Below are 23,526 nucleotides of genomic sequence, written 5' to 3'. Positions count from 1 at the left end.
TGAGTCCAGAGAGTGCACTGGCACCAGTGGGGATGCACTGCAGTGAGTGCAGAGAGTGCACTGGCACCACTGGGGATGCACTGCAGTGACTCCTGAGAGTGCACTGGCACCACTGGGGATGCAGTGCAGTGAGTCCAGAGAGTGCACTGGCACCACTGGGGATGCAGTGCAGTGAGTCCAGAGAGTGCCCTGGCACCACTGGGGATGCAGTGCAGTGAGTCCAGAGAGTGCACTGGCACCTCTGGGGATGTACTGCAGTTAGACCAGAGAGTGCACTGGCACCACTGGGGATGCACTGCAGTGAATGCAGAGAGTGCACTGGCACCACTGGGAATGCACAGGAGTAAGTCCAGAAAGTGCATTGGCACCACTGGGGATGCAGTGCATTGAGTCCAGAGAGTGCCCTGGCACCACTGGGGATGCAGTGCAGTGAGTCCAGAGAGTGCACTGGCTCCACTGGGGATGCACTGCAGTGAGTCCACAGAGTGCCCTGGCACCACTGGGGGTGCAGTGAGTCCAGAGAGTGCACTGGCACCACTTGGGGATGCACTGCAGTGACTCCTGAGAGTGCACTGGACCACTGGGGATGCAGTGCAGTGAGTCCAGAGAGTGCACTGGCACCAATGGGGATGCAGTGCAGTGAGTCCAGAGAGTGCACTGTCACCACTGGGGATGCAGTGCAGTGAGTCCAGAGAGTGCACTGGCACCACTGGGGATGCAGGGCAGTGAGTCCAGAGAGTGCACTGGCACCGCTGGGGATGCAGTGCAGTGAGTCCAGAGAGTGCACTGGCACCACTGGGGATGCACTGCAGTGACTCCAGAGAGTGCACTGGCACCCCTGGGGATGCACTGCAGTGAGTCCAGAGAGTGCCCTGGCACCACTGGGGATGCAGTGCAGTGACTCCAGAGAGTGCACTGGCACCACTGGGGATGCACTGCCGTGACTCCAGAGAGTCCACTGACACCACTTGGGATGCAGTGTAGTGAGTCCAGAGAGTGCACTGTCACCACTTGGGATGCAGTGCAGTGAGTCCAGAGAGTGCACTGGCACCACTGGGGATGCAGGGCATTGAGTCCAGAGAGTGCACTGGCACCACTGGGGATGCAGTGCAGTGAGTCCAGAGAGTGCACTGGCACCACTGGGGATGCAGTGCAGTGAGTCCAGAGAGTGCACTGGCACCCTTGCGGATGCACTGCAGTGAGTCCAGAGAGTACACTGGCACCACTGGGGATGCAGTGCAGTGAGTCCAGAGAGTGCACTGGCACCACTGGGGATGCAGTGCAGTGAGTCCAGAGAGTGCACTGGCACCACTGGGGATGCACTGCAGTGAGTCCAGAGAGTGCACTGCCACCACTGGGGATGCAGTGCAGTGAGTCCAGAGAGTCCACTGGCACCACTGGGGATGCAGTGCAGTGAGTCCAGAGAGTGCACTGGCACCACTGGGGATGCACCGCTGTGAGTCCTGAGAGTGCACTGGCACCCCTGGGGATGCACTGCAGTGAGTGCAGAGAGTGTACTGGCACCACTGGGGATGCAGTGCAGTGAGTCCAGAGAGTGTACTGGCACCACTGGGGATGCAGTGCAGTGAGTCCAGAGAGTGCACTGACAACACTGGGGATGCACTGCAGTGAGTCCAGAGAGTGCACCAGCACCACTGGGGATGTACTGCAGTTAGTCCAGAGAGTGAGATGGCACCACTGGGGATGCAGTGCAGTGAGTCCAGAGAGTGCACTGGCACCACTGGGGATGCACTGCAGTGAGTGCAGAGAGTGCACTGGCACCACTGGGAATGCACTGGAGTAAGTCCAGAAAGTGCACTGGCACCACTGGGGATGCAGTGCATTGAGTCCAGAGAGTGCACTGGTACCACTTGGGATGCAGTGCAGTGAGTCCAGAGAGTGCACCAGCACCACTGGGGATGCACTGCAGTGAGTCCACAGAGTGCCCTGGCACCACTGGGGATGCAGTGCAGTGAGTGCAGAGAGAGCACTGGCACCACTGGGGATGCACTGCAGTGACTCCAGAGAGTGCACTGGCACCATTGCGGATGCACTGCAGTGAGTCCAGAAAGTGCACTGGCACCACTGGGGATGCAGTGCAGTGAGTCCAGAGAGTGCGCTGGCACCACTGGGGATGCACAGCAGTGAGTCCAGAGAGTCCACTGGCACCACTGGGGATGCAGTGCAGTGAGTCCAGAGAGTGCACTGGCACCACTGGGGATGCAGTGCAGTGAGTCCAGAGAGTTCACTGGCACCACTGGGGATGCAGTGCAGTGAGACCAGAGAGTGCACTGGCACCACTGGGGATGCAGTGCAGTGAGTCCAGAGAGTGTACTGGCACCACTGGGGATGCTGTGCAGTGAGTGCAGAGAGTGCACTGGCACCACTGGGGATTCAGTGCAGTGAGTCCAGAGAGTGCACTGGGACCACTGGGGTTGCATTGCCTTGAGTCCAGAGAGTGCCCTGGCAACACTGGGTATGCACTACAGTGACTCCAGAGAGTGCACTGGCACCAGTGGGGATGCACTGCAGTGAGTCCAGAGAGTGCACTGGCACCACTGGGGATGCAGTGCCGTGAGTCCAGAGAGTGCACTTGCACCACTGGGGATGCAGTGCAGTGAGTCCAGAGAGTGCACTGGCACCACTGGGGATGCACTGCAGTGAGTCCAGAGAGTGCACTGGCACCACTGGGGATGCAGTGCAGTGAGTCCAGAGAGTGCACTGGCAACACTGGGGATGCACTGCAGTGAGTCCAGAGAGTGCCCTGGCACCACTGGGGATGCAGTGCAGTGACTCCAGAGAGTGCCCTGGCACCACGGGGGATGCACTGCCGTGACTCCAGAGAGTGCACTGGCACCACTGGGGATGCACTGCCGTGACTCCAGAGAGTGTACTGGCACCACTTGGGATGCAGTGCAGTGAGTCCAGAGAGTGCACTGGCACCACTGGGGATGCGCAGCAGTGAGTCCAGAGAGTGCACTGGCACCACTGGGGATGCAGGGCAGTGAATCCAGAGAGTGCCCTGGCACCACTGGGGATGCAGTGCAGTGAGTCCAGAGAGTGCACTGGCACCACTGGGGATGCACTGCTGTGAGTCCAGAGAGTGCACTGGCACCACTGGGGATGCACTGCAGTGAGTCCAGAGAGTGCACCAGCACCACTGGGGATGCAATGCAGTGAGTCCAGAGAGTGCCCTGGCACCACTGGGGATGCAGGGCAGTGAGTCCAGAGAGTGCACTGGCACCACTGGGGATGCACTGCAGTGACTCCTGAGAGTGCACTGGACCACTGGGGATGCAGTGCAGTGAGTCCAGAGAGTGCACTGGCACCACTGGGGATGCAGTGCAGTGAGTCCAGAGAGTGCACTGTCACCACTGGGGATGCAGTGCAGTGAGTCCAGAGAGTGCACTGGCACCACTGGGGATGCAGGGCAGTGAGTCCAGAGAGTGCACTGGCACCACTGGGGATGCTGTGCAGTGAGTCCAGAGACTGCACTGGCACCACTGGGGATGCACTGCAGTGACTCCAGAGAGTGCACTGGCACCATTGCGGATGCACTGCAGTGAGTCCAGAAAGTGCACTGGCACCAGTGGGGATGCAGTGCAGTGAGTCCAGAGAGTGCACTGGCACCCCTGGGGATGCAGTGCAGTGAGTCCAGAGAGTGCACTGGCACCACTGGGGATGCACTGCAGTGAGTCCAGAGAGTGCACTGGCACCACTGGGGATGCAGTGCAGTGAGTCCAGAGAGTGCACTGTCACCACTGGGGATGGAGTGCAGTGAGTCCAGAGAGTGCACTGGCACCACTGGGGATGCACTGCCGTGACTTCAGAGAGTGCACTGGCACCACTTGGGATGCAGTGCAGTGAGTCCAGAGAGTGCACCCCCACGACTGGGGATGCACTGCAGTGAGTCCAGAGAGTGCACTGGCACCACTGGGGATGCAGTGCAGTGAGTCCAGAGAGTGCACTGGCACCACTGGGGATGCAGGGCAGTGAGTCCAGAGAGTGCACTGGCACCACTGGGGATGCACTGCTGTGAGTCCAGAGAGTGCACTGGCACCCTTGCGGATGCACTGCAGTGAGTCCAGAGAGTGCACTGGCACCACTGGGGATGCACTGCAGTGAGTCCAGAGAGTGCACTGGCACCACTGGGGATGCACTGCAGTGAGTCCAGAGAGTGCGCTGGCACCACTGGGGATGCACAGCAGTGAGTCCGGAGAGTCCGCTGGCACCACAGGGGATGCAGTGCAGTGAGTCCAGAGAGTGCACTGGCACCACTGGGAATGCAGTGCAGTGAGTCCAGAGAGTTCACTGGCACCACTGGGGATGCAGTGCAGTGAGTCCAGAGAGTGCACTGGCACCACTGGGGATGCAGTGCAGTGAGTCCAGAGAGTGTACTGGCACCACTGGGGATGCTGTGCAGTGAGTCCAGAGAGTGCACTGGCACCACTGGGGATTCAGTGCAGTGAGTCCAGAGAGTGCACTGGGACCACTGGGGTTGCATTGCCTTGAGTCCAGAGAGTGCCCTGGCAACACTGGGTATGCACTACAGTGACTCCAGAGAGTGCACTGGCACCAGTGGGGATGCACTGCAGTGAGTCCAGAGAGTGCACTGGCACCACTGGGGATGCAGTGCCGTGAGTCCAGAGAGTGCACTGGCACCACTGGGGATGCACAGCAGTGAGTCCAGAGAGTGCACTGGCACCACGGGGGATGCAGCGCAGTGAGTCCAGAGAGTGCACTGGCACCACTGGGGATGCACTGCAGTGAGTCCAGAGAGTGCACTGGCACCACTGGGGATGCAGTGCAGTGCGCCGAGAGAGTGCACTGGCACCACTGGGGATGCACTGCAGTGACTCCTGAGAGTGCACTGGCACCACTGGGGATGCAGTGCAGTGAGTCCAGAGAGTACCCTGGCACCACTGGAGATGCAGTGCAGTGAGTCCAGAGAGAGCACTGGCACCACTGGGGATGCAGTGCAGTGACTCCAGAGAGTGCACTGGCACCACTGGGGATGCACTGCAGAGACTCCAGAGAGTGCACTGGCACCACTGGGGATGCAGTGCAGTGAGTCCAGAGAGTGCACTGGCACCACTGGGGATGCACTGCAGTGAGTGCAGAGAGTGCACTGGCACCACTGGGAATGCACTGGAGTAAGTCCAGAAAGTGCACTGGCACCACTGGGGATGCAGTGCATTGAGTCCAGAGAGTGCACTGGTACCACTTGGGATGCAGTGCAGTGAGTCCAGAGAGTGCACCAGCACCACTGGGGATGCACTGCAGTGAGTCCACAGAGTGCCCTGGCACCACTGGGGATGCAGTGCAGTGAGTGCAGAGAGAGCACTGGCACCACTGGGGATGCACTGCAGTGACTCCTGAGAGTGCACTGGACCACTGGGGATGCAGTACAGTGACTCCAGAGAGTGCACTGGCACCACTGGGGATGCAGTGCAGTGAGTCCAGAGAGTGCACTGTCACCACTGGGGATGCAGTGCAGTGAGTCCAGAGAGTGCACTGGCACCACTGGGGATGCAGGGCAGTGAGTCCAGAGAGTGCACTGGCACCACTGGGTATGCTGTGCAGTGAGTCCAGAGACTGCACTGGCACCACTGGGGATGCACTGCAGTGACTCCAGAGAGTGCACTGGCACCATTGCGGATGCACTGCAGTGAGTCCAGAAAGTGCACTGGCACCACTGGGGATGCAGTGCAGTGAGTCCAGAGAGTGCGCTGGCACCACTGGGGATGCACAGCAGTGAGTCCAGAGAGTCCACTGGCACCACTGGGGATGCAGTGCAGTGAGTCCAGAGAGTGCACTGGCACCACTGGGGATGCAGTGCAGTGAGTCCAGAGAGTTCACTGGCACCACTGGGGATGCAGTGCAGTGAGTCCAGAGAGTGCACTGGCACCACTGGGGATGCAGTGCAGTGAGTCCAGAGAGTGTACTGGCACCACTGGGGATGCTGTGCAGTGAGTCCAGAGAGTGCACTGGCACCACTGGGGATTCAGTGCAGTGAGTCCAGAGAGTGCACTGGGACCACTGGGGTTGCATTGCCTTGAGTCCAGAGAGTGCCCTGGCAACACTGGGTATGCACTACAGTGACTCCAGAGAGTGCACTGGCACCAGTGGGGATGCACTGCAGTGAGTCCAGAGAGTGCACTGGCACCACTGGGGATGCAGTGCCGTGAGTCCAGAGAGTGCACTTGCACCACTGGGGATGCAGTGCAGTGAGTCCAGAGAGTGCACTGGCACCACTGGGGATGCACTGCAGTGAGTCCAGAGAGTGCACTGGCACCACTGGGGATGCAGTGCAGTGAGTCCAGAGAGTGCACTGGCAACACTGGGGATGCACTGCAGTGAGTCCAGAGAGTGCCCTGGCACCACTGGGGATGCAGTGCAGTGACTCCAGAGAGTGCACTGGCACCACTGGGGATGCACTGCCGTGACTCCAGAGAGTGTACTGGCACCACTTCGGATGCAGTGCAGTGAGTCCAGAGAGTGCACTGGCACCACTGGGGTTGCACAGCAGTGAGTCCAGAGAGTGCACTGGCACCACTGGGGATGCAGGGCAGTGAATCCAGAGAGTGCCCTTCCACCACTGGGGATGCAGTGCAGTGAGTCCAGAGAGTGCACTGGCACCACTGGGGATGCACTGCTGTGAGTCCAGAGAGTGCACTGGCACCACTGGGGATGCACTGCAGTGAGTCCAGAGAGTGCACCAGCACCACTGGGGATGCAATGCAGTGAGTCCAGAGAGTGCCCTGGCACCACTGGGGATGCAGGGCAGTGAGTCCAGAGAGTGCACTGGCACCACTGGGGATGCACTGCAGTGACTCCTGAGAGTGCACTGGACCACTGGGGATGCAGTGCAGTGAGTCCAGAGAGTGCACTGGCACCACTGGGGATGCAGTGCAGTGAGTCCAGAGAGTGCACTGTCACCACTGGGGATGCAGTGCAGTGAGTCCAGAGAGTGCACTGGCACCACTGGGGATGCAGGGCAGTGAGTCCAGAGAGTGCACTGGCACCACTGGGGATGCTGTGCAGTGAGTCCAGAGACTGCACTGGCACCACTGGGGATGCACTGCAGTGACTCCAGAGAGTGCACTGGCACCATTGCGGATGCACTGCAGTGAGTCCAGAAAGTGCACTGGCACCACTGGGGATGCAGTGCAGTGAGTCCAGAGAGTGCACTGGCACCCCTGGGGATGCAGTGCAGTGAGTCCAGAGAGTGCACTGGCACCACTGGGGATGCACTGCAGTGAGTCCAGAGAGTGCACTGGCACCACTGGGGATGCACTGCAGTGACTCCAGAGAGTGCCCTGGCACCACTGGGGATGCAGTGCAGTGAGTCCAGAGAGTGCACTGGCACCACTGGGGATGCACTGCCGTGACTCCAGAGAGTGCACTGGCACCACTTGGGATGCAGTGCAGTGAGTCCAGAGAGTGCACCCCCACCACTGGGGATGCAGTGCAGTGAGTCCAGAGAGTGCACTGGCACCACTGGGGATGCAGTGCAGTGAGTCCAGAGAGTGCACTGGCACCACTGGGGATGCAGGGCAGTGAGTCCAGAGAGTGCACTGGCACCACTGGGGATGCACTGCTGTGAGTCCTGAGAGTGCACTGGCCTCTTGCGGATGCACTGCAGTGACTCCTGAGAGTGCACTGGCACCACTGGGGATGCAGTGCAGTGAGTCCAGAGAGTACCCTGGCACCACTGGAGATGCAGTGCAGTGAGTCCAGAGAGTGCACTGGCACCACTGGGGATGCAGTGCAGTGACTCCAGAGAGTGCACTGGCACCACTGGGGATGCACTGCAGAGACTCCAGAGAGTGCACTGGCACCACTGGGGATGCAGTGCAGTGAGTCCAGAGAGTGCACTGGCACCACTGGGGATGCACTGCAGTGACTCCTGAGAGTGCACTGGCACCAGTGGGGATGCAGTGCAGTGAGTCCAGAGAGTGTACTGGCACCACTGGGGATGCAGTGCAGTGAGTCCAGAGAGTGCACTGGCAACACTGGGGATGCAGTGCAGTGAGTCCAGAGAGTGCCCTGGCACCACTGGGGATGCAGTGCAGTGAGTCCAGAGAGTGCACTGGCACCTCTGGGGATGTACTGCAGTTAGTCCAGAGAGTGCACTGGCACCGCTGGGGATGCAGTGCAGTGAGTCCAGAGAGTGCACTGGCACCAGTGGGGATGCAGTGCAGTGAGTCCAGAGAGTGCACTGGCACCACTGGGGATGCACTGCAGTGAGTCCAGAGAGTGCACTGGCAACACTCGGGATGCAGTGCAGTGACTCCAGAGAGTGCCCTGGCACCACTGGGGATGCAGTGCAGTGAGTCCAGAGAGTGCACTGGCACCACTGGGGATGCACTGCCGTGACTCCAGAGAGTACACTGACACCACTTGGGATGCAGTGTAGTGAGTCCTGAGAGTGCACTGTCTCCACTTGGGATGCAGTGCAGTGAGTCCAGAGAGTGCACTGGCACCACTGGGGATGCAGTGCAGTGAGTCCAGAGAGTGCACTGGCACCACTGGGGATGCAGTGCAGTGAGTCCCGAGAGTACACTGGCACCACTGGGGATGCACTGCAGTGAGTGCAGAGAGTGCACTGGCACCCTTGCGGATGCAGTGCAGTGAGTCCAGAGAGTGCACTGGCACCACTGGGGATGCACTGCAGTGAGTCCAGAGAGTGCACTGGCACCACTGGGGATGCAGTGCAGTGAGTCCAGAGAGTGCACTGGCACCACTGGCTATACAGTGCAGTGAGTCCAGAGAGTGCACTGCCACCACTGGGGATGCAGTGCAATGAGTCCAGAGAGTCCACTGGCACCACTGGGGATGCAGTGCAGTGAGTCCAGAGAGTGCACTGGCACCACTGGGGATGCACTGCAGTGAGTCCAGAGAGTGCCCTGGCAACACTGGGGATGCACTGCAGTGAGAGCAGAGAGTGCACTGGCACCAGTGGGGATGCAGTGCAGTGAGTCCAGAGAGTGTACTGGCACCACTGGGGATGCAGTGCAGTGAGTCCAGAGAGTGCACTGGCATCACTGGGGATGCACTGCAGTGAGTCCAGAGAGTGCACTGGCACCTCTGGGGATGTACTGCAGTTAGTCCAGAGAGTGAGATGGCACCAGTGGGGATGCAGTGCAGTGAGTCCAGAGTGTGCACTGGCACCACTGGGGATGCACTGCAGTGAGTCCAGAGAGTGCACTGGCACCACTGGGAATGCACTGGAGTAAGTCCAGAAAGTGCACTGGCACCACTGGGGATGCAGTGCATTGAGTCCAGAGAGTGCACTGGTACCACTTGGGATGCAGTGCAGTGAGTCCAGAGAGTGCACCAGCACCACTGGGGATGCACTGCAGTGAGTCCACAGAGTGCCCTGGCACCACTGGGGATGCAGGGCAGTGACTCCAGAGAGTGCACTGGCACCACTGGGGATGCACTGCAGTGACTCCTGAGAGTGCACTGGACCACTGGGGATGCAGTGCAGTGAGTCCAGAGAGTGCACTGGCACCACTGGGGATGCAGTGCAGTGAGTCCAGAGAGTGCACTGTCACCACTGGGGATGCAGTGCAGTGAGTCCAGAGAGTGCACTGGCACCACTGGGGATGCAGGGCAGTGAGTCCAGAGAGTGCACTGGCACCACTGGGGATGCTGTGCAGTGAGTCCAGAGACTGCACTGGCACCACTGGGGATGCACTGCAGTGACTGCAGAGAGTGCACTGGCACCATTGCGGATGCACTGCAGTGAGTCCAGAAAGTGCACTGGCACCACTGGGGATGCAGTGCAGTGAGTCCAGAGAGTGCACTGGCACCCCTGGGGATGCACTGCAGTGAGTCCAGAGAGTGCACTGGCACCTCTGGGGATGCACTGCAGTGAGTCCAGAGAGTGCACTGGCACCACTGGGGATGCACTGCAGTGACTCCAGAGAGTGCCCTGGCACCACTGGGGATGCAGTGCAGTGAGTCCAGAGAGTGCACTGGCACCACTGGGGATGCAGTGCAGTGAGTCCAGAGAGTGCACTGGCACCACTGGGGATGCAGTGCAGTGAGTCCAGAGAGTGCACTGGCACCACGGGGGATGCAGTGCAGTGAGTCCAGAGAGTGCACTGGCACCACTGGGGATGCAGTGCAGTGAGTCCAGAGAGTGCACTGGCACCACTGGGGATGCAGGGCAGTGAGTCCAGAGAGTGCACTGGCACCACTGGGGATGCTGTGCAGTGAGTCCAGAGACTGCACTGGCACCACTGGGGATGCACTGCAGTGACTCCAGAGAGTGCACTGGCACCATTGCGGATGCACTGCAGTGAGTCCAGAAAGTGCACTGGCACCACTGGGGATGCAGTGCAGTGAGTCCAGAGAGTGCACTGGCACCCCTGGGGATGCACTGCAGTGAGTCCAGAGAGTGCACTGGCACCTCTGGGGATGCACTGCAGTGAGTCCAGAGAGTGCACTGGCACCACTGGGGATGCACTGCAGTGACTCCAGAGAGTGCCCTGGCACCACTGGGGATGCAGTGCAGTGAGTCCAGAGAGTGCACTGGCACCACTGGGGATGCAGTGCAGTGAGTCCAGAGAGTGCACTGGCACCACTGGGGATGCAGTGCAGTGAGTCCAGAGAGTGCACTGGCACCACGGGGGATGCAGTGCAGTGAGTCCAGAGAGTGCACTGGCACCACTGGGGATGCAGTGCAGTGAGTCCAGAGAGTGCACTGGCACCACTGGGGATGCAGGGCAGTGAGTCCAGAGAGTGCACTGGCACCACTGGGGATGCACTGCTGTGAGTCCAGAGAGTGCACTGGCACCCTTGCGGATGCACTGCAGTGAGTCCAGAGAGTGCACTGGCACCACTGGGGATGCACTGCAGTGAGTCCAGAGACTGCACTGGCACCACTGGGGATGCAGTGCAGTGAGTCCAGAGAGTGCGCTGGCACCACTGGGGATGCACAGCAGTGAGTCCAGAGAGTCCACTGGCACCACTGGGGATGCAGTGCAGTGAGTACAGAGAGTGCACTGGCACCACTGGGGATGCAGTGCAGTGAGTCCAGAGAGTGCACTGGCACCACGGGGGATGCAGTGCAGTGAGTCCAGAGAGTGCACTGGCACCACTGGGGATGCAGTGCAGTGAGTCCAGAGAGTGTACTGGCACCACTGGGGATGCTGTGCAGTGAGTCCAGAGAGTGCACTGGCACCACTGGGGATGCACTGCAGTGAGTCCAGAGAGTGCACTGGCACCACTGGGGTTGCATTGCCTTGAGTCCAGAGAGTGCCCTGGCAACACTGGGTATGCACTGCAGTGACTCCAGAGAGTGCACTGGCACCAGTGGGGATGCACTGCAGTGAGTCCAGCGAGTGCACTGGCACCACTGGGGATGCAGTGCCGTGAGTCCAGAGAGTGCACTGGCACCACTGGGGATGCACAGCAGTGAGTCCAGAGAGTGCACTGGCACCACGGGGGATGCAGCGCAGTGAGTCCAGAGAGTGCACTGGCACCACTGGGGATGCACTGCAGTGACTCCAGAGAGTGCACTGGCACCACTGGGGATGCAGTGCAGTGCGCCGAGAGAGTGCACTGGCACCACTGGGGATGCACTGCAGTGACTCCTGAGAGTGCACTGGCACCACTGGGGATGCAGTGCAGTGAGTCCAGAGAGTGCCCTGGCACCACTGGAGATGCAGTGCAGTGAGTCCAGAGAGTGCACTGGCACCACTGGGGATGCAGTGCAGTGACTCCAGAGAGTGCACTGGCACCACTAGGGATGCAGTGCAGTGAGTCCAGAGAGTGCACTGGCACCACTGGGGATGCACTGCTGTGAGTCCAGAGAGTGCACTGGCACCACTGGGGATGCACTGCAGTGAGTGCAGAGAGTGCACTGGCACCAGTGGGGATGCAGTGCAGTGAGTCCAGAGAGTGTACTGGCACCACTGGGGATGCAGTGCAGTGAGTCCAGAGAGTGCACTGGCAACACTGGGGATGCAGTGCAGTGAGTCCAGAGAGTGCCCTGGCACCACTGGGGATGCAGTGCAGTGAGTCCAGAGAGTGCACTGGCACCTCTGGGGATGTACTGCAGTTAGTCCAGAGAGTGCACTGGCACCACTGGGGATGCACTGCAGTGAGTGCAGAGAGTGCACTGGCACCACTGGGAATGCACTGGAGTAAGTCCAGAAAGTGCACTGGCACCACTGGGGATGCAGTGCATTCAGTCCAGAGAGTGCCCTGGCACCACTGGGGATGCAGTGCAGTGAGTCCAGAGAGTGCACTGGCTCCACTGGGGATGCACTGCAGTGAGTCCACAGAGTGCCCTGGCACCACTGGGGATGCACTGCAGTGAGTCCAGAGAGTGCACTGGCACCATTGCGGATGCACTGCAGTGAGTCCAGAAAGTGCACTGGCACCACTGGGGATGCAGTGCAGTGAGTCCAGAGAGTGCACTGGCACCCCTGGGGATGCACTGCAGTGAGTCCAGAGACTGCACTGGCACCACTGGGGATGCACTGCAGTGACTCCAGAGAGTGCACTGGCACCATTGCGGATGCACTGCAGTGAGTCCAGAAAGTGCACTGGCACCACTGGGGATGCAGTGCAGTGAGTCCAGAGAGTGCACTGGCACCCCTGGGGATGCACTGCAGTGAGTCCAGAGAGTGCACTGGCACCTCTGGGGATGCACTGCAGTGAGTCCAGAGAGTGCACTGGCACCACTGGGGATGCACTGCAGTGACTCCAGAGAGTGCCCTGGCACCACTGGGGATGCAGTGCAGTGAGTCCAGAGAGTGCACTGGCACCACTGGGGATGCAGTGCAGTGAGTCCAGAGAGTGCACTGGCACCACTGGGGATGCAGTGCAGTGAGTCCAGAGAGTGCACTGGCACCACGGGGGATGCAGTGCAGTGAGTCCAGAGAGTGCACTGGCACCACTGGGGATGCAGTGCAGTGAGTCCAGAGAGTGCACTGGCACCACTGGGGATGCAGGGCAGTGAGTCCAGAGAGTGCACTGGCACCACTGGGGATGCACTGCTGTGAGTCCAGAGAGTCCACTGGCACCCTTGCGGATGCACTGCAGTGAGTCCAGAGAGTGCACTGGCACCACTGGGGATGCACTGCAGTGAGTCCAGAGACTGCACTGGCACCACTGGGGATGCAGTGCAGTGAGTCCAGAGAGTGCGCTGGCACCACTGGGGATGCACAGCAGTGAGTCCAGAGAGTCCACTGGCACCACTGGGGATGCAGTGCAGTGAGTACAGAGAGTGCACTGGCACCACTGGGGATGCAGTGCAGTGAGTCCAGAGAGTGCACTGGCACCACGGGGGATGCAGTGCAGTGAGTCCAGAGAGTGCACTGGCACCACTGGGGATGCAGTGCAGTGAGTCCAGAGAGTGTACTGGCACCACTGGGGATGCTGTGCAGTGAGTCCAGAGAGTGCACTGGCACCACTGGGGATGCACTGCAGTGAGTCCAGAGAGTGCACTGGGACCACTGGGGTTGCATTGCCTTGAGTCCAGAGAGTGCCCTGGCAACACTGGGTATGCACTGCAGTGACTCCAGAGAGTGCACTGGCACCAGTGGGGATGCACTGCAGTGAGTCCAGCGAGTGCACTGGCACCACTGGGGATGCAGTGCCGTGAGTCCAGAGAGTGCACTGGCACCACTGGGGATGCACAGCAGTGAGTCCAGAGAGTGCACTGGCACCACGGGGGATGCAGCGCAGTGAGTCCAGAGAGTGCACTGGCACCACTGGGGATGCACTGCAGTGACTCCAGAGAGTGCACTGGCACCACTGGGGATGCAGTGCAGTGCGCCGAGAGAGTGCACTGGCACCACTGGGGATGCACTGCAGTGACTCCTGAGAGTGCACTGGCACCACTGGGGATGCAGTGCAGTGAGTCCAGAGAGTGCCCTGGCACCACTGGAGATGCAGTGCAGTGAGTCCAGAGAGTGCACTGGCACCACTGGGGATGCAGTGCAGTTACTCCAGAGAGTGCACTGGCACCACTAGGGATGCAGTGCAGTGAGTCCAGAGAGTGCACTGGCACCACTGGGGATGCACTGCTGTGAGTCCAGAGAGTGCACTGGCACCACTGGGGATGCACTGCAGTGAGTGCAGAGAGTGCACTGGCACCAGTGGGGATGCAGTGCAGTGAGTCCAGAGAGTGTACTGGCACCACTGGGGATGCAGTGCAGTGAGTCCAGAGAGTGCACTGGCAACACTGGGGATGCAGTGCAGTGAGTCCAGAGAGTGCCCTGGCACCACTGGGGATGCAGTGCAGTGAGTCCAGAGAGTGCACTGGCACCTCTGGGGATGTACTGCAGTTAGTCCAGAGAGTGCACTGGCACCACTGGGGATGCACTGCAGTGAGTGCAGAGAGTGCACTGGCACCACTGGGAATGCACTGGAGTAAGTCCAGAAAGTGCACTGGCACCACTGGGGATGCAGTGCATTCAGTCCAGAGAGTGCCCTGGCACCACTGGGGATGCAGTGCAGTGAGTCCAGAGAGTGCACTGGCTCCACTGGGGATGCACTGCAGTGAGTCCACAGAGTGCCCTGGCACCACTGGGGATGCACTGCAGTGAGTCCAGAGAGTGCACTGGCACCACTTGGGGATGCACTGCAGTGACTCCTGAGAGTGCACTGGACCACTGGGGATGCAGTGCAGTGAGTCCAGAGAGTGCACTGGCACCAATGGGGATGCAGTGCAGTGAGTCCAGAGAGTGCACTGGCACCACTGGGGATGCAGGGCAGTGAGTCCAGAGAGTGCACTGGCACCACTGGGGATGCACTGCAGTGAGTCCAGAGAGTGCACTGGCACCCTTGCGGATGCACTGCAGTGAGTCCAGAGAGTGCACTGGCACCACTGGGGATGCACTGCAGTGACTCCAGAGAGTGCACTGGCACCACTGGGGATGCACTGCAGTGAGTCCAGAGAGTGCACTGGCACCACTCGGGATGCAGTGCAGTGACTCCAGAGAGTGCCCTGGCACCACTGGGGATGCAGTGCAGTGACTCCAGAGAGTGCACTGGCACCACTGGGGATGCACTGCCGTGACTCCAGAGAGTGCACTGACACCACTTGGGATGCAGTGTACTGAGTCCAGAGAGTGCACTGTCACCACTTGGGATGCAGTGCAGTGAGTCCAGAGAGTGCACTGGCACCACTGGGGATGCAGGGCATTGAGTCCAGAGAGTGCACTGGCACCACTGGGGATGCAGTGCAGTGAGTCCAGAGAGTGCACTGGCACCACTGGGGATGCACTGCAGTGAGTCCGAAGAGTGCACTGGCACCCTTGCGGATGCACTGCAGTGAGTCCAGAGAGTGCACTGGCACCACTGGGGATGCACTGCAGTGAGTCCAGAGAGTGCACTGGCACCACTGGGGATGCAGTGCAGTGAGTCCAGAGAGTGCACTGCCACCACTGGGGATGCAGTGCAGTGAGTCCAGAGAGTCCACTGGCACCACTGGGGATGCAGGGCAGTGAGTCCAGAGAGTGCACTGGCACCACTGGGGATGCACCGCTGTGAGTCCTGAGAGTGCACTGGCACCACTGGGGATGCACTGCAGTGAGTGCAGAGAGTGCACTGGCACCAGTGGGGATGCAGTGCAGTGAGTCCAGAGAGTGTACTGGCACCACTGGGGATGCAGTGCAGTGAGTCCAGAGAGTGCACTGGCAACACTGGGGATGCACTGCAGTGAGTCCAGAGAGTGCACTGGCACCTCTGGGGATGTACTGCAGTTAGTCCAGAGAGTGAGATGGCACCACTGGGGATGCAGTGCAGTGAGTCCAGAGAGTGCACTGGCACCACTGGGGATGCACTGCAGTGAGTGCAGAGAGTGCACTGGCACCACTGCGAATGCACTGGAGTAAGTCCAGAAAGTGCACTGGCACCACTGGGAATGCACTGGAGTAAGTCCAGAAAGTGCACTGGCACCACTTGGGATGCAGTGCAGTGAGTCCAGAGAGTGCACCAGCACCACTGGGGATGCACTGCAGTGAGTCCACAGAGTGCCCTGGCACCACTGGGGATGCAGTGCAGTGAGTCCAGAGAGAGCACTGGCACCACTGGGGATGCACTGCAGTGACTCCTGAGAGTGCACTGGACCACTGGGGATGCAGTGCAGTGAGTCCAGAGAGTGCACTGGCACCACTGGGGATGCAGTGCAGTGAGTCCAGAGAGTGCACTGTCACCACTGGGGATGCAGTGCAGTGAGTCCAGAGAGTGCACTGGCACCACTGGGGATGCAGGGCAGTGAGTCCAGAGAGTGCACTGGCACCACTGGGGATGCAGTGCAGTGAGTCCAGAGAGAGCACTGGCACCACTGGGGATGCACTGCAGTGACTCCAGAGAGTGCACTGGCACCATTGCGGATGCACTGCAGTGAGTCCAGAAAGTGCACTGGCACCACTGGGGATGCAGTGCAGTGAGTCCAGAGAGTGCGCTGGCACCACTGGGGATGCACAGCAGTGAGTCAAGAGAGTCCACTGGCACCACTGGCGATGCAGTGCAGTGAGTCCAGAGAGTGCACTGGCACCACTGGGGATGCAGTGCAGTGAGTCCAGAGAGTTCACTGGCACCACTGGGGATGCAGTGCAGTGAGTCCAGAGAGTGCACTGGCACCACTGGGGATGCAGTGCAGTGAGTCCAGAGAGTGTACTGGCACCACTGGGGATGCTGTGCAGTGAGTCCAGAGAGTGCACTGGCACCACTGGGGATTCAGTGCAGTGAGTCCAGAGAGTGCACTGGCACCACTGGGGATGCAGTGCAGTGAGTCCAGAGAGTGCACTGGCACCACTGGGGATGCAGTGCAGTGAGTCCAGAGAGTCCACTGGCACCACTGGGTATGCAGGGCAGTGAGTCCAGAGAGTGCACTGGCACCACTGGGGATGCACCGCTGTGAGTCCTGAGAGTGCACTGGCACCACTGGGGATGCACTGCAGTGAGTGCAGAGAGTGCACTGGCACCAGTGGGGATGCAGTGCAGTGAGTCCAGAGAGTGTACTGGCACCACTGGGGATGCAGTGCAGTGAGTCCAGAGAGTGCACTGGCAACACTGGGGATGCACTGCAGTGAGTCCAGAGAGTGCACTGGCACCTCTGGGGATGTACTGCAGTTAGTCCAGAGAGTGAGATGGCACCACTGGGGATGCAGTGCAGTGAGTCCAGAGAGTGCACTGGCACCACTGGGGATGCACTGCAGTGAGTGCAGAGAGTGCACTGGCACCACTGGGAATGCACTGGAGTAAGTCCAGAAAGTGCACTGGCACCACTGGGGATGCAGTGCATTGAGTCCAGAGAGTGCACTGGCACCACTTGGGATGCAGTGCAGTGAGTCCAGAGAGTGCACCAGCACCCCTGGGGATGCACTGCAGTGAGTCCACAGAGTGCCCTGGCACCACTGGGGATGCAGTGCAGTGAGTGCAGAGAGAGCACTGGCACCACTGGGGATGCACTGCAGTGACTCCTGAGAGTGCACTGGACCACTGGGGATGCAGTGCAGTGAGTCCAGAGAGTGCACTGGCACCACTGGGGATGCAGTGCAGTGAGTCCAGAGAGTGCACTGTCACCACTGGGGATGCAGTGCAGTGAGTCCAGAGAGTGCACTGGCACCACTGGGGATGCAGGGCAGTGAGTCCAGAGAGTGCACTGGCACCACTGGGGATGCAGTGCAGTGAGTCCAGAGAGAGCACTGGCACCACTGGGGATGCACTGCAGTGACTCCAGAGAGTGCACTGGCACCATTGCGGATGCACTGCAGTGAGTCCAGAAAGTGCACTGGCACCACTGGGGATGCAGTGCAGTGAGTCCAGAGAGTGCGCTGGCACCACTGGGGATGCACAGCAGTGAGTCCAGAGAGTCCACTGGCACCACTGGCGATGCAGTGCAGTGAGTCCAGAGAGTGCACTGGCACCACTGGGGATGCAGTGCAGTGAGTCCAGAGAGTTCACTGGCACCACTGGGGATGCAGTGCAGTGAGTCCAGAGAGTGCACTGGCACCACTGGGGATGCAGTGCAGTGAGTCCAGAGAGTGTACTGGCACCACTGGGGATGCTGTGCAGTGAGTCCAGAGAGTGCACTGGCACCACTGGGGATTCAGTGCAGTGAGTCCAGAGAGTGCACTGGGACCACTGGGGTTGCATTGCCTTGAGTCCAGAGAGTGCCCTGGCAACACTGCGTATGCACTACAGTGACTCCAGAGAGTGCACTGGCACCAGTGGGGATGCACTGCAGTGAGTCCAGAGAGTGCACTGGCACCACTGGGGATGCAGTGCCATGAGTCCAGAGAGTGCACTGGCACCACTGGGGATGCACAGCAGTGAGTCCAGAGAGTGCACTGGCACCACTGGGGATGCAGTGCAGTGAGTCCAGAGAGTGCACTGGCACCACTGGGGATGCAGTGCAGTGAGTCCAGAGAGTGCCCTGGCACCACTGGGGATGCAGTGCAGTGACTCCAGAGAGTGCCCTGGCACCACGGGGGATGCACTGCCGTGACTCCAGAGAGTGCACTGGCACCACTGGGGATGCACTGCCGTGACTCCAGAGAGTGTACTGGCACCACTTGGGATGCAGTGCAGTGAGTCCAGAGAGTGCACTGGCACCACTGGGGATGCACAGCAGTGAGTCCAGAGAGTGCACTGGCACCACTGGGGATGCAGGGCAGTGAGTCCAGAGAGTGCCCTGGCACCACTGGGGATGCAGTGCAGTGAGTCCAGAGAGTGCACTGGCACCACTGGGGATGCAGTGCAGTGAGTCCAGAGAGTGCACTGGCACCACTGGGGATGCACTGCAGTGAGTCCAGAGAGTGCACCAGCACCACTGGGGATGCACTGCAGTGAGTCCACAGAGTGCCCTGGCACCACTGGGGATGCAGGGCAGTGAGTCCAGAGAGTGCACTGGCACCACTGGGGATGCACTGCACTGACTCCTGAGAGTGCACTGGACCACTGGGGATGCAGTGCAGTGAGTCCAGAGAGTGCACTGGCACCACTGGGGATGCAGTGCAGTGAGTCCAGAGAGTGCACTGTCACCACTGGGGATGCAGTGCAGTGAGTCCAGAGAGTGCACTGGCACCACTGGGGATGCAGTGCAGTGAGTCCAGAGAGTGCACTGGCACCACTGGGGATGCTGTGCAGTGAGTCCAGAGACTGCACTGGCACCACTGGGGATGCACTGCAGTGACTCCAGAGAGTGCACTGGAACCATTGCGGATGCACTGCAGTGAGTCCAGAAAGTGCACTGGCACCACTGGGGATGCAGTGCAGTGAGTCCAGAGAGTGCACTGGCACCCCTGGGGATGCAGTGCAGTGAGTCCAGAGAGTGCACTGGCACCACTGGGGATGCACTGCAGTGAGTCCAGAGAGTGCACTGGCACCACTGGGGATGCACTGCAGTGACTCCAGAGAGTGCCCTGGCACCACTGGGGATGCAGTGCAGTGAGTCCAGAGAGTGCACTGGCACCACTGGGGATGGACTGCCGTGACTCCAGAGAGTGCACTGGCACCACTTGGGATGCAGTGCAGTGAGTCCAGAGAGTGCACCCCCACCACTGGGGATGCAGTGCAGTGAGTCCAGAGAGTGCACTGGCACCACTGGGGATGCAGTGCAGTGAGTCCAGAGAGTGCACTGGCACCACTGGGGATGCAGGGCAGTGAGTCCAGAGAGTGCACTGGCACCACTGGGGATGCACTGCTGTGAGTCCAGAGAGTGCACTGGCACCACTGGGGATGCACTGCAGTGAGTGCAGAGAGTGCACTGGCACCACTGGGAATGCACTGGAGTAAGTCCAGAAAGTGCACTGGCACCACTGGGGATGCAGTGCATTCAGTCCAGAGAGTGCCCTGGCACCACTGGGGATGCAGTGCAGTGAGTCCAGAGAGTGCACTGGCTCCACTGGGGATGCACTGCAGTGAGTCCACAGAGTGCCCTGGCACCACTGGGGGTGCAGTGAGTCCAGAGAGTGCACTGGCACCACTTGGGGATGCACTGCAGTGACTCCTGAGAGTGCACTGGACCACTGGGGATGCAGTGCAGTGAGTCCAGAGAGTGCACTGGCACCAATGGGGATGCAGTGCAGTGAGTCCAGAGAGTGCGCTGGCACCACTGGGGATGCAGGGCAGTGAGTCCAGAGAGTGCACTGGCACCACTGGGGATGCAGTGCAGTGAGTCCAGAGAGTGCACTGGCACCCTTGCGGATGCACTGCAGTGAGTCCAGAGAGTGCACTGGCACCACTGGGGATGCACTGCAGTGACTCCAGAGAGTGCACTGGCACCCCTGGGGATGCACTGCAGTGAGTCCAGAGAGTGCACTGGCACCACTCGGGATGCAGTGCAGTGACTCCAGAGAGTGCCCTGGCACCACTGGGGATGCAGTGCAGTGACTCCAGAGAGTGCACTGGCACCACTGGGGATGCACTGCCGTGACTCCAGAGAGTGCACTGACACCACTTGGGATGCAGTGTAGTGAGTCCAGAGAGTGCACTGTCACCACTTGGGATGCAGTGCAGTGAGTCCAGAGAGTGCACTGGCACCACTGGGGATGCAGGGCATTGAGTCCAGAGAGTGCACTGGCAACACTGGGGATGCAGTGCAGTGAGTCCAGAGAGTGCACTGGCACCACTGGGGATGCACTGCAGTGAGTCCAGAGAGTGCACTGGCACCCTTGCGGATGCACTGCAGTGAGTCCAGAGAGTGCACTGGCACCACTGGGGATGCACTGCAGTGAGTCCAGAGAGTGCACTGGCACCACTGGGGATGCAGTGCAGTGAGTCCAGAGAGTGCACTGGCACCACTGGGGATGCAGTGCAGTGAGTCCAGAGAGTGCACTGCCACCACTGGGGATGCAGTGCAGTGAGTCCAGAGAGTACACTGGCACCACTGGGGATGCAGTGCAGTGAGTCCAGAGAGTGCACTGGCACCACTGGGGATGCACCGCTGTGAGTCCTGAGAGTGCACTGGCACCACTGGGGATGCAGTGCAGTGAGTGCAGAGAGTGCACTGGCACCAGTGGGGATGCAGTGCAGTGAGTCCAGAGAGTGTACTGGCACCACTGGGGATGCAGTGCAGTGAGTCCAGAGAGTGCACTGTCACCTCTTGGAATGTACTGCAGTTAGTCCAGAGAGTGAGAAGGCACCACTGGGGATGCAGTGCAGTGAGTCCAGAGAGTGCCCTGGCACCACTGGGGATGCACTGCTGTGAGTGCAGAGAGTGCACTGGCACCACTGGGAATGCACTGGAGTAAGTCCAGAAAGTGCACTGGCACCACTGGGGATGCAGTGCATTGAGTCCAGAGAGTGCACTGGTACCACTTGGGATGCAGTGCAGTGAGTCCAGAGAGTGCACCAGCACCACTGGGGATGCACTGCAGTGAGTCCACAGAGTGCCCTGGCACCACTGGGGATGCAGTGCAGTGAGTGCAGAGAGAGCACTGGCACCACTGGGGATGCACTGCAGTGACTCCTGAGAGTGCACTGGACCACTGGGGATGCAGTGCAGTGAGTCCAGAGAGTGCACTGGCACCACTGGGGATGCAGTGCAGTGAGTCCAGAGAGTGCACTGGCATCACTGGGGATGCACTGCAGTGAGTCCAGAGAGTGCACTGGCACCACTGGGGATGCAGGGCAGTGAGTCCAGAGAGTGCACTGGCACCACTGGGGATGCTGTGCAGTGAGTCCAGAGACTGCACTGGCACCACTGGGGATGCACAGCAGTGAGTCCAGAGAGTCCACTGGCACCACTGGCGATGCAGTGCAGTGAGTCCAGAGAGTGCACTGGCACCGCTGGGGATGCAGTGCAGTGAGTCCAGAGAGTGCACTGGCACCACTGGGGATGCACTGCAGTGACTCCAGAGAGTGCACTGGCACCACTGGGGATGCACTGCAGTGAGTCCAGAGAGTGCACTGGCACCACTCGGGATGCAGTGCAGTGACTCCAGAGAGTGCCCTGGCACCACTGGGGATGCAGTGCAGTGAGTCCAGAGAGTGCACTGGCACCACTGGGGATGCACTGCCGTGACTCCAGAGAGTGCACTGACACCACTTGGGATGCAGTGTAGTGAGTCCTGAGAGTGCACTGTCTCCACTTGGGATGCAGTGCAGTGAGTCCAGAGAGTGCACTGGCACCACTGGGGATGCAGTGCAGTGAGTCCAGAGAGTGCACTGGCACCCCTGGGGATGCAGTGCAGTGAGTCCAGAGAGTACACTGGCACCACTGGGGATGCACTGCAGTGAGTCCACAGAGTGCACTGGCACCACTGGGGATGCACTGCAGTGAGTCCAGAGAGTGCACTGGCACCACTGGGGATGCACTGCAGTGGGTCCAGAGAGTGCACTGGCACCACTGGGGATGCAGTGCAGTGAGTCCAGAGAGTGCACTGGCACCACTGGCTATACAGTGCAGTGAGTCCAGAGAGTGCACTGCCACCACTGGGGATGCAGTGCAGTGAGTCCAGAGAGTCCACTGGCACCACTGGGGATGCAGTGCAGTGAGTCCAGAGAGTGCACTGGCACCACTGGGGATGCACTGCTGTGAGTCCTGAGAGTGCACTGGCACCACTGGGGATGCACTGCAGTGAGAGCAGAGAGTGCACTGGTACCAGTGGGGATGCAGTGCAGTGAGTCCAGAGAGTGTACTGGCACCACTGGGGATGCAGTGCAGTGAGTCCAGAGAGTGCACTGGCAACACTGGGGATGCACTGCAGTGAGTCCAGAGAGTGCACTGGCACCTCTGGGGATGTACTGCAGTTAGTCCAGAGAGTGAGATGGCACCACTGGGGATGCAGTGCAGTGAGTCCAGAGAGTGCACTGGCACCACTGGGGATGCACTGCAGTGAGTCCAGAGAGTGCACTGGCACCACTGGGAATGCACTGGAGTAAGTCCAGAAAGTGCACTGGCACCACTGGGGATGCAGTGCATTGAGTCCAGAGAGTGCACTGGTACCACTTGGGATGCAGTGCAGTGAGTCCAGAGAGTGCACCAGCACCACTGGGGATGCACTGCAGTGAGTCCACAGAGTGCCCTGGCACCACTGGGGATGCAGGGCAGTGACTCCAGAGAGTGCACTGGCACCACTGGGGATGCACTGCAGTGACTCCTGAGAGTGCACTGGACCACTGGGGATGCAGTGCAGTGAGTCCAGAGAGTGCACTGGCACCACTGGGGATGCAGTGCAGTGAGTCCAGAGAGTGCACTGTCACCACTCGGGATGCAGTGCAGTGAGTCCAGAGAGTGCACTGGCACCACTGGGGATGCAGGGCAGTGAGTCCAGAGAGTGCACTGGCACCACTGGGGATGCTGTGCAGTGAGTCCAGAGACTGCACTGGCACCACTGGGGATGCACTGCAGTGACTCCAGAGAGTGCACTGGCACCATTGCGGATGCACTGCAGTGAGTCCAGAAAGTGCACTGGCACCACTGGGGATGCACTGCAGTGAGTCCAGAGAGTGCACTGGCACCCCTGGGGATGCACTGCAGTGAGTCCAGAGAGTGCACTGGCACCTCTGGGGATGCACTGCAGTGAGTCCAGAGAGTGCACTGGCACC

The sequence above is a fragment of the Anser anser genome (assembly GCF_964211835.1).
Source record: "Anser anser genome assembly, chromosome: 23".
NCBI lineage: Eukaryota > Metazoa > Chordata > Aves > Anseriformes > Anatidae > Anser > Anser anser.
This window is presented reverse-complemented; position numbering follows the sequence as displayed.